General features: G+C 43.5%; 1 protein-coding gene and 1 long non-coding RNA gene across 10 annotated transcripts in view; one reads left to right on the top strand and one right to left on the bottom strand.

The window, feature by feature from the left end:
- The window catches only part of mef2d (myocyte enhancer factor 2d), a 92,167-nt gene that overhangs the window by 59,444 nt on the left and 15,035 nt on the right, over positions 1-17,688 (bottom strand). Inside the window, exon 1 of one of the 9 annotated variants that reach the window (XM_054782840.1) lies at positions 2,192-2,476. The exons of the other annotated variants lie outside the window; for them this stretch is intronic. The gene's annotated coding sequence lies outside the window, so the exon portion shown is untranslated. Of the gene's footprint in view, positions 1-2,191; positions 2,477-17,688 lie in introns of those variants that run through there. 9 annotated transcript variants of the gene reach the window in all.
- Positions 65-6,121, top strand: LOC129185589 (uncharacterized). Its single transcript, XR_008572097.1, has 2 exons — positions 65-302; positions 507-6,121. It is a non-coding gene; the product is annotated as an uncharacterized LOC129185589 (long non-coding RNA).

Genomic DNA, 17,688 nt, shown 5'->3' with positions numbered 1-17,688 from the left:
TAAGCATGTAGTACTATGTAGTTTGACCTGTCAGGTTACATCACTGATGGAGGAAAACCAGCCTTGGGGGCACACCCATCGCTGAGAGGTGTGAGATCATTGTGAAACCTTGGAACAATGACTGGGAGAATTCTTACGGTTGGGACAGGACTGTTCGGCTTGCTACTCTGCCTTGGCACATTTAACAGCTACTTGAAGTCTAAAATGATGTGGATAATGATCAGCTACTTGCTCCAGGAAATAAGGCACCACAGAAGGGTACCAGTCTGTTCCAGTTTGCCATGATGGGACACTTTGGAAAGGTAAATCCTGATTACTAGTTGGCAGCATTAAACAAAAATACTGAACTGATTATTGCAATAGCTTGTGAACGTGTGTGGTTTAGTCTTTGCTGAGGCCAAATTGCAAAACCAAACATACCATTTGGTTGTGGATTCAAATCAAGACCGGTCCCCAGTTTACAGAATGACCTGGTTGCTGCTCCTATCGCCTCAAATATGCTGCAGTGCAACAACAAAGACTTGCGAAGGAGGAAAAAGGACTCCAGACAAAACACTGACGACATCGATGTGACATTTGAGGACTAAGGGCGTGCACGTGAAAGTTTGCAGTCACCCGTCGAACACGTTCCCGTCCGCCAGGGATCCAAACGAGGTGACATCAAGGAAATAATGAATGAGTGGGAGGAGGTAGAGTAACACCTGTATATTTACTGTATTGTTTTCACCACACACTGTAAGGTGAATTTAATCTGTCATTCAGTAGAAATTCTGGCAACCACAAGTATTCTAAAAGGCATTTGAGTCATAAACATCCCGCAGATGCTTTGACAACTGCAAAGCTTTACACACATCAACCATCCCTCCCTTTTGTGCAAAATACTGAATAAAAACTCCTGTCTGCTGATGCATGTGGTCATTAGGAAGCACGAGGTCCCGCAGCGCAGGGAGGCATCTTTCAATCTGCTGTGGCTACGTTTGTTGTCGAGATGCCCTTCAAAACAAGCGTCCAGCAGCTGCTTGGAGACCAGCCAGTCTGACCGCTCTCCTTGTGAGAGACTTCAAAATGCAATCTCGTAAACAAGCTAACGTCTCATAGCGCAACGCTCCTAGCGGGATGCCTCTACAGTGGTACCACAGGCCATGCCAGCACTCGCCGCAAACAAGAGTGGAAGACAAACAACCACTGAACTGAGGAAGCCTTTTGGATTCACGTCTTCAAACACCGAGAAGGTGTCTAGTTACCTTTGATTAAACTTTTGTAGAGCTTTTTTTCCTAAATACAAGTGGCAGCTGAAGGTTAATGTCAACATGTCTGCTATCAGTTTAAGTCAAGACATCTACAAAGTTGTGATGTGATCCTAAAAATGTGAAATAGTTATTGTGCTCACATGTTGATGGCGCAACCAAACGACACAGCTACCCACTGATTGGCTGGTTATACGTCACGTTTCACCAGGAAGGATTCTGATATCGGTTGAGCAATGTTGGCGTTACTGGCGTATGCATTTCATTTATTTACTCGCAGGGCTCAACTGAACTGAATTCCCCTATATTGCTCCTGATGATATACTGTGCAGAGCTCCATGTTTAAAACTTTGAGTTCTAATGGAAGTTATAGTAACAAACAGACTAGAATTCATGCAGGGGCATTAAGAAGAGGCTCACACAGACTGTAAGTTACCGTCAAAGTCATCACCTACAATGTCCACTTTAGATTTGCGTTGACTTTGGGAGTAAACAACACGGTTTTTAACAGGTGGCGTGGGCGCAAGAATCACGACACTCAACACATTAATAGCCTCACAAGTCGTCCTTTCAGGAGAGGAAACTAACAGGTGCGGCGTTAGGAGCCGCACGACAGCGCAAGCTAGCGGCCATAAATCTTCGCAGAGCCCCCCATCCCCCGCAAACCCTCACCCAACACTGTCACTCTGCCTTCAGCAGATTTGGAGTCGGCTCGGCAGCTGACACGGCCGCTCCTCGCTATCTAACTTGAAAAGTCCTCGCTACCAATGACTTCCAGAACTTGTGTGACTAAGAATGTTACTGTTGCACTTCTGCCACCAACAAGTACCCAAAACAAAAAGGTAAACCGAAAAATAGCCAATGAAAGAGACAATTTGTCTTGAATGAAAGACTTTTGAGACAATGAAATATAGTCTTACAGGGTCGCAATCAGTTGCTCTTACCGTGAAACAGAACGATGACGCCTTCAGAACCAAGCACACAAAGTGTCTTGACTCTGGATTGAGGCAGTTAATTAAAGAAAGAGCTGCAGGGGCCTGAGAGGAGAAGCTAGATAGTCCAGGTCAAAGATGGCAGATAGAGTCCTGGAGAGAAAGAAGGTCGAAGTCGGAGGAGCACACGAGTCGTCGCTCCAAGTGACAACTGTTTCTGGAACACACACACACACACACACACACACACACACACACACACACACACACACACACACACACACACACACACACACACACACACACACACTGGACACCCCAAACTACCCTGCTCACTGGACACCCTACAGCCCCCACCCAACACCTCACACTCATGCCCTCAGTCCCCCCCTCCCCCTACCATCACCCTTTGCATGCCTGCAGCAACTGCCACCAATTCGTCAGCGTCCATTTTGGCAACTGACATGATCTTTTATGTACTTTTGCCCATCCAAACAGCCGTATTCCATTTTATAAGTCGACTTTATCACTTCCTGTTTGAAACAATGTCAATATACTTTATTTTGGGAATATGTTTGAGCATTTACCAAGCCATATTGTTTAAGCTGATTGGTGTGTGGGTGAAAAAACACATGAAAAATCCTCCATGGCAGTTATTGTGTACAGTCGTGTACACAGTCGCGTGTACGTGTGTGTCAGATCCTTGTGTGTGTTGGATCAGAAGCTGCAACTGGACCCTCAAAGCCCACCCTGCCTGACACCAACGCACACACGCACACACACACAGCTATGCTTATGAGGACATCTGACAGCATAAAGCAAAGTGTTACCTTTAAATGAAATCTTAATTCTTTAATTTAGCGAGGTCGCAAAATGTTCTTACTTGGATGATTAGACGTCAAGGATAGAGTATACAGATATTCACACACGCAAACACACAGTGTATATTTGTCAGCATAAAGCAACAAACCTTGCCTTTAAATTAGGGCGGCACAATCCTGGAGAAAAATGTGAATCGCTACGTGCTTAAATTTTAAAGACATTACACAGTGTTAAAAAAATATAAAAATTGTTTTAATGTCATTATTATTAGACTCGTCATTGTCTTATTCTGCTTTAAAGAAACTTTGAGTGGTCCAGTGACTGCTCCTCTTGCAAGATGATGAAGGGCAGTCAGTGGCATCTGCCGTCAGCGAGTACAATCAGGCCAGCAAAGCCAACTTGCCCTGAGAACAGTGGTTCAACTGGTGTGGCTGCCTGACTCACCATCACCCTCAATGACAAGCAGTGGCCCAATTTGCAGAATTTTGCAACTCATACTTCTCGAATATCTTATATTTTTAAAGGGCTGTTTTCCAGCAGATATCTGCTGCTGTGTGTCGCACAAATGGCACGTTAACTCCCAACTCTATGTCCTCAAAACATAGTATGCAACCCGTGGCGGCGTAGCAAACGAATAGCTTTGACAAGAATGCGAGGTGCTTTCACGGACATCGGGCCATTACATTATTTTTTTTAGCCCAGGCATTGACCCACCAACCGCTTTTGGGTCCCAACCGACCAATTGAGAATCCCTGATGTATATAGATCGCATGACTCAAGAACTGCAATTATTTTGAATTTTTTGCACAGCCCTACTTCCAATGGTATAAGGTATTAAATCTTCAATGTCTCTATGTCCTCACTTTGATGCTTTGAAAGTCACAGTCCCCACAAAGACAGCTGGACACAAACACACACACTCACATGCTCAGCTGTTGGAGGGTTCGACACACTGATGATGTCTCGTGCCACTCGGCCTAGCGACATAGCATGTTCCGTTTTAAGACTCCTTGCCGTTCAAACGTCACGCCGCTGCCACGATGGCCGCCACTGAAGGCTCAATGGAGGAGGAGGACTGTAAAAGGAGCGGCCAAGTGTGTGTGACCGACAGCGGCTCCGCTTCCCAAGGAACGGCTCTCAGCCCGTGCCCTTTCTTGACCTTGAAATCTCCGAGGGGGCCCGGAGGGTGTGGGAAATGGGAGGCCAGGAGTCTGCTAAACAGTTGTGTCATTGAATTTCCACTCAACACAGCGAATGTCCAAAGGGGTGCAGGCACGTCTGTGCCAGCAGCCCGGTCGGGGCTGCAGGGGGACAAATTCCGAGAGGCAGTTCTGTCTGGAAGCAATAACTAATATGGATAAATCAAACTGAGAAACGCCTGTCGGAAAGCAGCCAAAAATGTGCCCAATAATGAGAAAAATATACAGCAGCGCTAAAGAAAACAAAGCCCGACTGAGTGTGTGATTAGAGGCAGGCTCGCTATCAAGCGGCGGCCTTATCTTGCCGCCCCTTCCCCAGGTTGCTCCCCGCTCACCATCCACGTTTGCGGGACATGTGCGAGCCGTCTGGTCTTCCTGCGTGTCCAACACAGTGTTGGCCCTCAGCCCAAAAGGAGGCTCTGTGATCCTTCCTCCGCTCTCTCCGAGCCAAACAGGCCAGGACTGCCAGGTTCTGGCTGCATGCAGTAGGGGAGCAGCAGGGAGGTGGGGGAGGCAGCAACACTTTTTCTTCTCGAACACAGCGGTGAGAAGAAGCAGCACTTGGCCTCCAGGCGAGTGTATTTATGTTGAAAGGCGAGCAACACTTCTCACGATGACATCCAACATCCATCAGTAGAGCTGCCCGCAAACATTCGTCCACCATGTTTGTTTGTAGCGTCACACAGAAGAAGCAGCTTATTTGCAGCGAACGGCTAATAGGTGTGTCAATGAACATGATGCAGTGAATAGCAGCATTATGCAAATCCACCTCCCTCTTGAGGATGAGCGCAAAACATGACAAAGCTATCCTCTGGTGTGGCCTGCATGTTGGCGCTTCTCTCATGTGACCTACATTGTGTTGGAATTCTTCACATCGTTGTCACACTTTTGACAAACCTTGCAGCATAACAAAAGCTCTAAAAAGGAACATTTTCCAGCAAAAGCGTGAGAAGCAAACTGAATCTTTGAACTTTTTTCCTAAAAACACCTAAAAAAAAGTCATACTCAAATAGAAAATAGGAGTTTGAATACACTTTTTTTTTTTTTTTTTTTTTAGGCTGGGCCAATATTATTTCGAAAACAAATAACTATCGGACTATACTTAATTCTAGGGCCCTATGATTTCTGCGGAATCACGGACAGACTCGTGGAATTAGCCAATAAAAACCAAATCTTCTGTTAACGCGGAATCTTGCAGAAACTGACATAATGTGAATGGAATGCTGTTATTGTGAGAAGAAGGAACGTTTGTGTTGGGAAGTATTTCCCCGGCGAACCGCTCAATTGTGGAGGAATCTCATCACAAACACTAACCTTCCCACTCCCAAACTAAACATGTTGAAACGGCGACCTGAAACACCGGAAAAAGTTGGTGAAAAATGTTTTTAACTCCACTCGTATGGGGCGTGAATGAAAGCTGCGGGGTTAGCTTAGTTTAGCAGAGCATTGTCATGCGACTCGGACTGTATGAGTGGGTTTACTCTGTGTTGTGTTTTACCGCTTGTTAATGCAATTGAGCATTTTACGATGCCCGCTGACGTTGTGCAAGTGCTGAGTGAAGTTAGGACGAGAGGCACATTTATTCTTGCTCCCAGCTCGTCTTAACACTTCCAAACTTTAAAATAAGAGCGCTGTTCGCCACATTCTGTCTAATTCTAACAAAATAAAAAGGTGCCATAAAAAAATACCTTACATTACTAAAGCAATTGGAATTGCATTGGCGACTACATCTTCCTTAACCGCAAGCACAGGCATTACAGTTTGTAGAGGATTTTGTAGCAATGTCTGCAGAGGATGACATCCCATTAGTTTCTGAAATAGTGGACAAAACTGACCAATGATGAGTACACACTCTATGCTGGTAAAAGAAGTGAAAAAGGTAAAAAACAGAATTAAAACAATTAAAACGGTAAAAACAGAATTTAAAAAAAAAAAAGGGAATTTGGGAAAAAATACAAGAGATTTTGTAGGACTCTAGGAGTTCCGTGTTTTTATGACAAACGTCCACCCATTAACCGGCATATCGTGTCAGTCAACATTAACATCGGATGTAACTGGCCCAAACTCTGTACGTTATGCACAGATGCCGACTGGCTATTGTGCCACAGCAGACGAGGTGAACATTTGTCTACTGCATTGAGTGAGTGTCAATCAAACGTTTAAAAGTTCATCATTGTTTGGCCACCGTAGTGTACTGAATTTATAATCAACAAGTAGAAATGTACTCGGATGGCCCTCAAGGTCCAAGCTACACTTGTGCCCCCCATGGGACTAATGATTGAACTCCTTGGTAACTATTTGTTACATTTCCAGGACCAGAGTGTCTAGATTCTAGTCTCTAGAGTGTCCCTCCAATAGAGAGATGAGGGGCATGAGTCAGTGACACATCTTTTCGGAGACAAGGTTAGTCTGTGTTGTGTCCGACTAGCAAATCAGATGTGACGTGCTTACGCCAGCACACACTCATGTCCTCTTAAAAAGACGCCAGCACCAGTCAACATGTGTCGTTATGTCTCAGCTAGCCCCGCCCCCCTCTCCTGAGGCTGTCACAGCCAAAGGTTAAAGGTCAAGACCAGCAAGACAAGCCCTAACAGCAGCAGCCAATGTCACCGTCCAAAAATGTATCGTCTTGGTGTCACAGACGCTTGTTTGGAGGTAAAATCTTTAACGCGTCCAAATTTTGTAATCAAAAACATCAATCGCTGCACCAGGAGCGAGGCATTCTCGTAGAGGCAGGACCTCGCCGTGAGATCCTCATTAGCACTCTGCGCATGTTGCGATGTTATATTTTAATCTATCAAGGAAATTAAAGCCATAAATCACTCGACAGCTGCGACTCCCACGCCGGGACGAGCGAGCGGAGAGAGACAGCAGACGTTTAGCTTACGTGCAGGAAAAGAAGAGCAGACGTGAGGAATTAAAGGTTGCTCAGGAGGTTCGGGGAAGGAAAACAGCAGTCGGGCATCTTCCAAAAATCCCAGTCGCTGACCCCAGATCAGGAAGGCTATACAGTGTTCCTTTGCTTCATCGCGGTTCACCTTTTGCGGATTTGCTCTTTCGCTGATTTTTTTAAACTGCAATTTTGCACCTTTTTTTTTTTAAACAGCGTATGAACACGCATTGTGTTCGGCGTCCTTGTGGTGTGTTAGCGTGATCTATCGGTGCTCTGTTGCATGGGTCTGTTATTGTATTTACTACTGCTACCAGTAGAGGCTGTTGTATACTCATGTGAGAGTTGAAGACGTGTCGGGACTGTCCGCTTCATCTCAGTATTGTATAAAGCCACAACAGTCCTGATTGAGTAAGGGAGAACCCGCCCGTTGTGTTTTGTGTTCTGATTGGCTGTAGACCATTGTCAATCAATCTCCTTCCTGCAGGGCTGCCCGTTTGCTGTTGTATGACCGCTAGCTGCTATCATACATGCTGAATGAAGATAGAGGGCGCCTGGAATAACTGTAAATGAATCTTGTGTTCATGGAAGACGAGGAGGAGGAATATGTTTCAACAAGGATACAAAACACTACAGCCTAACGGCGCCGGGACAAGCCACGATCAGAGGAGTGAGTCACTTCATTTCTTGTGTCCAATCACGCAAATTGATCATTAAAATTCAAACAAAAATTGAACTTTGAGAGTGTTTAAACAACAGAGAAATGTGCTAAAATGTTAATTGCATGCCTGTGTACAAAGTGTATGGTGAAGAGTTTTACAGCCGTAAAACATATATAATAATTGTACAAAAATATAGTTGGCTACTTTGCGGATTTCACTTATTGCGGGCTATTTTGGGAACCTATCCCCCGTGATAAACAAAGGAACACTGTACACCTCAAATAAAAACACTTTTTCCAGTGTGAGGATCTTTGACTGATGCTTGTGGCACTATACAGTATATATTATGTTTCCATGCACACAGTCTGCCTGTATTAACCAGACTATAGTACATAGAGTTAGTCCCCGGTATACGGCGTTCTGTGGTTACGACGCACTCACATAAATTATTAAAAACTAGGTACGTGCGCGCGGAAGAATACGCAGTCACATGTCGCTACACTGAGGAAGAACATCACTTTTGGTCTTTCACTAACTTTTTGCCCGTCAGTATGACTCCCAAGCGTAAGGCATCCTCTTGTGATGGCAGTGTGTCAAAGAAAAGGAAAGCCATCACCATGGAAGTGAAATTATGTGTGTATGAATGATGAAGAATAAAGACAGTATCTTTAAATATGTGATAGGACCTGCTGCTATGAAATGGAAAGTGTTAACTAGGGAGTGTAGTGGTCTCATTGAGACTTACTCACCCAATAAGCCTCCCTTGCAACGCCTTCCAGTGTGCAAGACAACCACAGAGATAAAAGTAAGGAATTGTTCTCTTTTTTCCCATTCCTGTGTCATTTAATTATTGTATTCAATCTTTTTATTACCGTATTTTACATGTCGCTCATGTGTTCTGTGTACAGTGTGAGTGATTTAGGTGTTAATTTAGGTATAAATGTAGGTATATGTTCCGACTTACACCAAAACGGCGTGGTAGGAACACAACTTGTACGTAGACCGAGGACCACCTGTAATATGGATGGCTGTTTGTGAGGCACATTGTAAAAAGCGAATGAATGACCCATATAAAAAAGCCAAAAAAAATCGACCATTTTAATTGTACAATGACTAAAAAGCCTGATTGCCGCAGGCCAAATGTCCAACATGATGAAAACCCCCCAAAATTTACAAGATGTTGTAGGTACAACAGGGGAGGCACATGCAACACGCAAGCAAATGCTCCTACCCCAATCTGCTCCCTGACACATGCGCGTACACACACACACACACACACACGCACACACGCACGCACGCACACACGCACGCACGCACGCACGCACACGCACGCACGCACACACACGCACGCACACGCACGCACGCACACACACGCACGCACGCACGCACACGCACGCACACGCACGCACACACTTCTCCTCAGAAACAGCTGACGATTTAACAGGCTTACAACAGCTGACAGGCTACAGGTGGGTCAGAGGGGACCCTTCATAAGTCCTCTGCCCCCCTCCCCCTTTAAGAGCCGGGCTCATACTTCTCCTCAGTGCATACACACACACACACACACACACACACACACACACACCTGTTGTGACTCCAGAGGAATTGTCTTTCCTCCGTGTGGTATCACCCACCTCCTCAGTGCATTAAAAAAGGACTTTATGAGCCTCCAACATGTGTTGGAGGGGCCGTACGTGTGTGTGTGTGTGTGTGCGTGTGTGTTTGTGTCCGACTGCAGCGACAGATGCTAGCACAGAGCCGAGCTAAAGGCTAAAAGCTCTAAGCTCCTTTGCCGTGCTTCAGTGGAGCCGGTGGCAGCATTAGAGGCAGCCAGGAGAAGAACACGCTGTCATGTTAATCCATAATCATTTTAAACCACAAAGGGCAGGTTTTCACTTCCATCCCCGCTCTGCACAATCACACATGACACTTGGACCACATATGATGAGCCTCTCATAATCCCACAGGTCACACTTAAATACAGCAGCAGGGAACCAAACTCCTTTTATGAGCACAGGGAATGTTCCTGCCATGCATGGAGTATTTTGGTTCCATACTGGAGGTAAATCAACGATGGCGTGGAAATGGGAACAACATTTCTTGGACAAGAACTCCACATGACACAATCAATTGAAGGTGACACATTCAACATGCTAAATGTTGCAATCGTTGCAGTAACCACTGTAGCATAAGGCACAAGACATCACTTCACACTTGACTTTAGTTGACTAGTTTTACCACGTCTAAAGTAGTCATCATCCCAACTAACAAACAAAACAAAGTAAAACTGAACTAAAGGAAAAGGATATTATACAATATCAATCTTAAAACTCAAAAGAAACCTTTAATATGGAAAAATCGTTCCGTTACATAGACGAGCGTTGTTTTAAAAAGGTAGTATGGAATCTTGTAAGTAAAAATACACATACAACTACAAAGCTTTGGTGTGTCAACACAACATTCCTCGTCTTTACGTAGACCATTCATTTTTTCCTTATTTCTATGGTGATATTGGAGTATAATGGAGATGATGTTCAATGGTTGAGACATCCATCTCTATCACATTTACCCTACCTTGCACTCAATGTAGCCAGCCATGGATGCAGAGTGAAAAAAGGTTCTCCCCCCATTCTGTGTGGAAGTGGTAAGTTTGTGGCTTTTTACGTTATCCTTCCCCATTCCGTCTGGAACCCTTAAGTGTAGAAGAAATAAATTCGAGGCTAACTTGTTAGCTCGATAGCTAGCGGCCGTTTAGAGCCTTGCAGCATAATAGTTGCACAATCCTGTGTAAACAATGAATAATAGGAGTGTAATGGTAACTATAGGGTCGAATAATGTTAAAAAACATATGTAGAAAGTCATAAACAGGTTTTCTATACTACGAAAAAAGAAGTATGAAAATATTACATTTACTAACATTGAAATTTATATTGCGGAAATAATTTTATCACCGTCAGGACTGGAACCACTGCTAACTGCTATAAATGAGGGGCAACTGTACTTATTTTGTAGTGTGAAATGTTGGAAAAGGCTTGATCAAGTGATATTACTCAAACAGAGAAAAATTATCAGCAACAGTAAGTATGAGGAAAAACTGACTTATTTAACCGTAACTTTCAGTGTATTAGCCGCTACTTTTTTCTCATGCTTTGAACACTGCGGCTTATGCAGTGATGCGGCTAATTTATGACTCAAAGAACTACAGTTCACATGATGTTTAAAGGGCAGCGTCAAGAAGTAGTGAATTGGACGAGTGAAGTGGAAGCTAATATGACACGTTTTGAAGTCTTACGCAGCGATTGGTGTTTTGATCTGACAAATGTTAAGTATGCTTGATCAAGTGTAGAATTACTACAGCTTCTGTGTGGACTGCTTGAACCGCGGCAGCTGTTGAACTCTACGTGGTGGAATCTCATCACAAACACTAACACGACCCCACCCAAACTAAACATGTAAAAAAAAAAAAAGCGTCTCATTTCTCATCATCAGAGCTAACAAGTGACGCTGGGAACACTGACTGCAGGTAGGATTGCAAGGTTCATAGTGTGTTTTTCTTAATAGTGTGTCAAGAAATCCACTATCACCAACGGGTTTTGAGATGCTGGACTACTGCGTGATGAAGAGGACAGCTCAAGCTAAAGGGTTAATTTGCCTCGAGACAAACGTGACAACAAGAGCGACAACGAAAGAGAGCGCAAGAGAGATTGACAAAGTGTGTGTGACAAAGGAATTATGAGGCAGTTCAATTATGATGCTGAAAAAGACAGACTTAAGTGGTTTTAGTTCCCAGGAGGAGGATGAAGAAAGCAATGACTTTTATGGTAGGCTACTGTTTATTTAGCATTGTTTAACTAGCTGTGTTACACGCACTGTTCAGCGCTGCTTGGAAAAAAGCATTTATTTAATCAAAAGTTTAACTCTAAATCTTTCTGTGTAACATCTTTCTGTGTACTAAATATCCCATGTTATGACGTGGACAACTGTGGCTTTACAGACCGGTACAATCTATAGTGCAGAAATGATGGTACTTCTTTATGCATGTGGGGTATAGTTTTATCAACAATGTAGTGGCAGCTAGGCATAATATAGCGAGGTTCAAGGTGCTCAATTAAGCGTTTAAACCCGGCTTTACTCACCACCGACAGGGGCTGGTCATCTTTTATGTTATAGCCAATTACTTCCTGCCATCCCATGGGAGTTTCCTGTGTGATGCTATTTGAAATGCGTGATGAGTTTTGCACTCAGTTGCAACGTGTTTTTTGGACTTTAATGAAAAACACACGACCAATATCATCCTACTGCTTGCTACTCTGTCAACACGTTAGCACACGCTGTTGTGATCACGTGGGCTCTACCCGGCTGCTGCTAGATACACATGCTGGGGAGGAGTCTGGAATCAACAACTTGTATTGGAGTGCCAATATCGGACATTTTAGATACAGCCCAATATAATCCGATACTTGTTTTTTTTTTTTTTTGCTGATACGGCCCAATATCTAATGTCAATATCGGATCGGGAAACCCCTAGCTGACATACAGGTAGATAAATTAGAGACATAAAATAAGATAATAATGGAAGGTAAAAACAATGGTACACAGACTATACTGTCCTATACAATTACCTCTAACCTACATGTGTAATAACAGTATTAAAAGGAGCACAGACTATGGGATTATGCGGTTAGGGTTAGGGTTAGGGTTAGGGTTAGGCCTATCCTGTCATATTCAAGGCTGGCTTGGACATTCTACATAAATATGTCTGACAACTTATTTCTGATCCGATTTACTTTTTGCAGTTTTGCATGTTTGTAAACATATTTCTTTCCATCTATTTATTTCATAATTTGATAACTTCATGTTGCAGTATATAAATCAAATTGTTGGGAGTGAGATGCAGACAAAAAGGTTCTTGCAAAGTGAATTGTGGTTGGATATTTAGGACGAGCAGAGATTTGAAAACGCAGCATTTCCTTTTTTCTTTCAGATGACAAAACCAAGCGAGAAAAATATCCCTGGATTAAATATTCTTGCCATGTGGGCAAAAACAGTAAGAAAGAGGAGTTTGCCAAAGTTGTACTTTTGAAACCACTAAATGTGTTTGTCCTTTCCGGCTAACCTGCTGCTGTTGCTGCGTGAGAGAGAAACTTTTTATTTAATATTCATGCATGTTGTGTCGCTCGGATAATGCCGCATCGTCACATCCACTGAGCCATCGGGCTGCACCTTCCGAAGTCACTGATGCTGACATCTTGTTTCCATGGAGATGTGAATCTCTCATCTCACCCGCACACTTTGGAGGTGTGTAGGTCACCCCTGGAGATTAAGAAATACTTAAAAGCATTTTTTTTTAAAAGCCGCCGTTCTGTTTTTATGAGGTGTGGCTAATGCAGCTAGGCTAACTGACTTTACAATCAAGAATTGTTGGACAATGTGCAGTGGTCAGTGTGTCTTTATGGATGTAAGTATGTGCGATGTTAAGAGTCCTATGCTGTCCGACTGTCTGTGACACCGTGAGCGCCTTTAGGCTGAGCGCCTGTGTGTGTGTGTGTGTGTGGCGCTGCATGTGTGAAGACAGCTACGTTCGCTGAGATTCTTCTAGCTACATTTGCTGATATTCTATTGGTGTGGTTGAGACCATCATTCTTTTGCGCCTGTAGAAGCTAATATAATAGAAATATTAACGCAAACACAGCTCTGGTATCGGCATAGTACCAAACCAAACTTTTAACAAGGTCTTTTTCAATACTTTCTAAAATGTTTTTGTCAATGTAACTTCTCTGTCCACTAGATGGCCAAGATGGTAGGAATTGAGGAAGGTAAAGAGTCAAAATAGCCAACAAAAAAAGTAAAATGTAACTTCTGATTCATATTGTCATCAGATCTCTTATTAGTGGCCATGACTTTGGTGGAGGGCTGTGCTTTAAGGTGTGCCATTCTAGTTCGATATGGACATTATCGCATTGATGAAACAACACATCCTTTGCTAAGATTTTTGCATCGTAAAGGAAAACCACAAGGCAGCGGTGTTATTCCGCGTGGAGGAAACACGCTCCACATGAGCACCTCACACACACACACACACACACACACACACACACACACACACACACACACACAAAGTGAAAAGCGTCCTAATGATGCTGACGAGCGGGATGCTAAAAACCACTTTAGCAAGTTGTCTCGCTGCGAGCTGCCTTTCTCTTGGCGGAAGGAGGACGACTCTGGAGTTCCAGCTGTAATGTGATAACCAGTTCAATAACATAAACAACTGCCAGAATCCTCCAGAGGCGGCTGTACAGTGTGCATGTGTGTGTGTGTGTGTGTGTGTGTGTGCATGTGCGTGTGTGCGCGAGAGAGCATCAGTGGGCGGATGTGTGTGTCTTTGCTTGTGTGCATGGGAGTGTGTGTGGGCTGGAGAGCAGAAGAGGCCTGGGCGAGAGGTGAGGACGAGTCAGCCATTGAACACCATCAAATAAAACGTTATCTAATGCTGCGCTGACACTAAACAAGTAACACTCTCTCTCTCTTTCTCTCACTTGTTCGCTCTCTACATCGACTGCGAGCGAGCCTCACTTTGCTTTTTCCGCGAAAAACACTCAACACTTGTTCATGGGCTCAGAGAAAGGGAGCCATCAGGGTATCTTCACACATTCCCGAGCAAACGTCGAGCGGCTTCTAGGACCTTTTTGACGCTCTGAAAAGACATAAAAATACACAAATAAAAGTTGCTCAACCTCAAACAAAACCACAACTAGGAATGCACCAAATGAGTTAGTGCGTATGAGTTAGTGCATATGAGCCAGCTAACAATGCACGTAATGGGAGGTACCTATTTTGAGGCTAAAGCCCTAAGAAAAACCCCTCAAAAAAACACCAACAGTGTTATAACTGAACTGTACATTAACCAAGCTACAGTGTATTGTAGCAGCTAACACGAAAAACTATATTTATCTGGCGGAGTAACACGGCGCCTCGCCAGCCGCTAGTCTCAGCGTCACTCACAATGCCTCTAGGCACTGCAACGGGACAGGTGGAAGAATGGATACTACTGGCTCTCAATTTCACTATGAAGACTCAACAATATGCTCGTTTGCCATCAGCATTTTTCAGAGAGTGGACATCGAAAGTGTCGTCGCTGTTTCTATGCTGCTGTTGTTGACGGAAGTCGCGTTAGCTCCTATGGGCTATGTCAAATCAATGTGCCTATAGGAAAGAAGTTTCGGTAATGGTGTAAATCATCAAAATACAGCAAGATACTGTAAGTATTACATCTTATCATCAATGTACCTGGCAATGTACAGTATGATCACAGCATGGATATAAAACGATGTTTTGTTTAGAGGGCTTCCTAGTCAAAATAGGTACCTCCTGTGACGTGCAATGTTAGCTGGCTCATACTAATTTGTTTTATCTCGTTAGAAAACACAGAAAAGGGAAAGAAATGTGTGTTGATGTTTCACACAAGGATTGTGGATGATGGGCAAAATTCCATAAAAAGTGCAGTTTTCTTTCAACATAATATCACTTCCGGGTCGCTACATTATCATTTTTGCTCCCTTTATAGGAGGATGTAATAAAGTCCTCTCTACAGGCAAGTATGATATTGTAGCAACCCGGAAGTACTGCAGTGTTAAGAGTGTGTGTGTGTGTGTGTGTGTGCGGCACGAGTGAGGAGGATAGTTTCTCTGACACTCTTTTGGCTACGTTTGCTGATATTCTTCTAGCGCAGTTTGCTGACAACAACAAGCTGACTATATTAAGGAACAGACATGGCTCATGGATCCGTAAATCTCTGCAATTTCCGATATGTGAATTACGCTGATATTGGAACCGGATACGAATACTTGATCGGTTTGGCCCACGCCTACTTCTGTACAAATGACTATACCAAATATTAAAAGGGGTGGAACAGTATGCTATAATCCCAGTTTGGTACATCCCTCGGTTATGCAAAACATTAGATTGTTTGGCTTTTGTGTAAACAGCTTTAATGTACATAAAACATTCAAAAAGTAAACTGCTGTGAGGTGATTCTTCAATAAATATAATTAATTAACAAAAAAGCTAAAGATTAATAGTAGGGGTGTCACAAGATCTCATGTCACGATTTCTTGTTCTGAAAAAACATGTCTCGAGGGTAGAGAAGGAATGTTCGTGTGGAGAAGTATTTCTCCAGCGGACCGCTCAATCGTGGCACAATCTCATCACAAACACTAACACGCACGCTCCCAATCGAAACATGACAAAATGGCGACCTGAAACACCAGCAAAAGTTGTCAGAAATTCCTCTTACAGGGCATGAATGGTAGCTGGCGGAATTAGCTCAGTTTAGCAGAGCATGCTAGTGCGGCTGTTGCATGTGCGACTCAGGCTGGATGGGTATATTTTCACCGTGTTGTGTTTTACCGCTTTAACATATGCAAGCGTTTTACAATGCCCAGTGACGACGTGCAAGTTCTGAGTGAAAAAAGACAAGAGGCACATTTATTCTTGTACCCACCTCATCTTAACCGTCAACAGTCATTCTCAAAACACACACAGCACATACTTCCAGCCTTCAAAATAAGAGCGCTGTTTGCCATATCTCATTTAATTGTGTAAACGAAATAAGGATGTCATAAAAAATATCACATTAATCCTGCAATCAGAATTGCATCGATGACTACATCTTCCTTAATCACAAGTTCATTATATTTTTAGAATATGTCCAAGGCCTACAAAAAAAACAAGCTGAGACCCAAAAATGGCTCTCGAGTTGTACTTTCAACACACTGAGGCTTCTTTGAGTTTTTTTTATTATTTTATTTTTAGTCAGTGTGACATCACTAGCGCTGATGCTAACATAAGGAAGTCCAACAAGTACCAGGAAGGCCCAAGTTTTTGGTCTCAGTCAACAATCCTCCATCCATCCACCCATCCATCCATCTCTAGCATGTTAGCTGGTAGCTAGCTTAATGAGCAGACGGTCAGAAGATGACCATGATGATGATGAAAAAAAAAACACCCAAGATATCACATCAAAAGGGAGGCAGGGTGAGAACGAAAGGTGAGAAGGCAAGAGAGGAGAAGAAGAAAGTGCGGGTCTGGGGGGTGTAGCCTTTCAGCTCCTGGCGCTGATATGCTATTTCAGCTGTGGCCAGCAGACCCTGCTCTCACGCCATCGCAACCCCGTCAGCATGGCTGCACCGCACTTGGCCCCACCCCCTTCCTGCAGCTTCACAACCTCTCACATGCAAAGTCACCAAAATCACTTATAAATGTTTTTAAAAGCCATTTGAACCAATCAGAGAAAAGAAAGAAGAAAGACACTTCCTGGAATGAAGTGACTTGAGGAATGTAAGGATTTAAGGCCTGATCGTGGTTTGTGCACATGCCTGAATATCACACTACGTAATAAATTGTGTTGGGGATTCAGTGCCTTGCCCAAAGGCACTTTGACAATACTGGGAAATAAAATCAATCTGACTGAACCAAAGCGAATTCAACACAATATTTCAGGAAGAACAGCACATCCAGCACTTAACACGGGGTAGCCAGTCAGGCTTGTCACCTGAGAGTAAAAATTAGAAACAATTAAAACCCTCACATGAGCGGTAATGTTTTTCATGACTTTTGGAAACTCTTGACGTTTTTCAAAGTCTGTTTATGTACAAAAGAAAAATCTAAACTTAAATAGGCAACATTTCTTTTAAAAAATATAGCCAGGGACACGGTATTGGACATGGTCTGAGACGCAGGTTCTGGTAATGAGGCCCCTTAGCTGAGCCAACAACGGGAAATGTAGGGAGTAGGAAGTAGGTCATCTCACGTTACAAGAGGAAGAAGTGTGGTGAAACCAAAAATCTAAATGTGTTTATCTGGCTCAGGCAGCGTTATGCGGGTCATATTGGGCGACAAAGCCCAAATAAATCTGAATTTAGCCGCAATGAGACCCGA

Source organism: Dunckerocampus dactyliophorus, chromosome 7 (assembly GCF_027744805.1).
Source record: "Dunckerocampus dactyliophorus isolate RoL2022-P2 chromosome 7, RoL_Ddac_1.1, whole genome shotgun sequence".
Lineage (NCBI taxonomy): Eukaryota > Metazoa > Chordata > Actinopteri > Syngnathiformes > Syngnathidae > Dunckerocampus > Dunckerocampus dactyliophorus.
The sequence above is the reverse complement of the archived record's forward strand: the minus strand, read 5'-3'. Positions and strand labels throughout refer to the sequence as shown.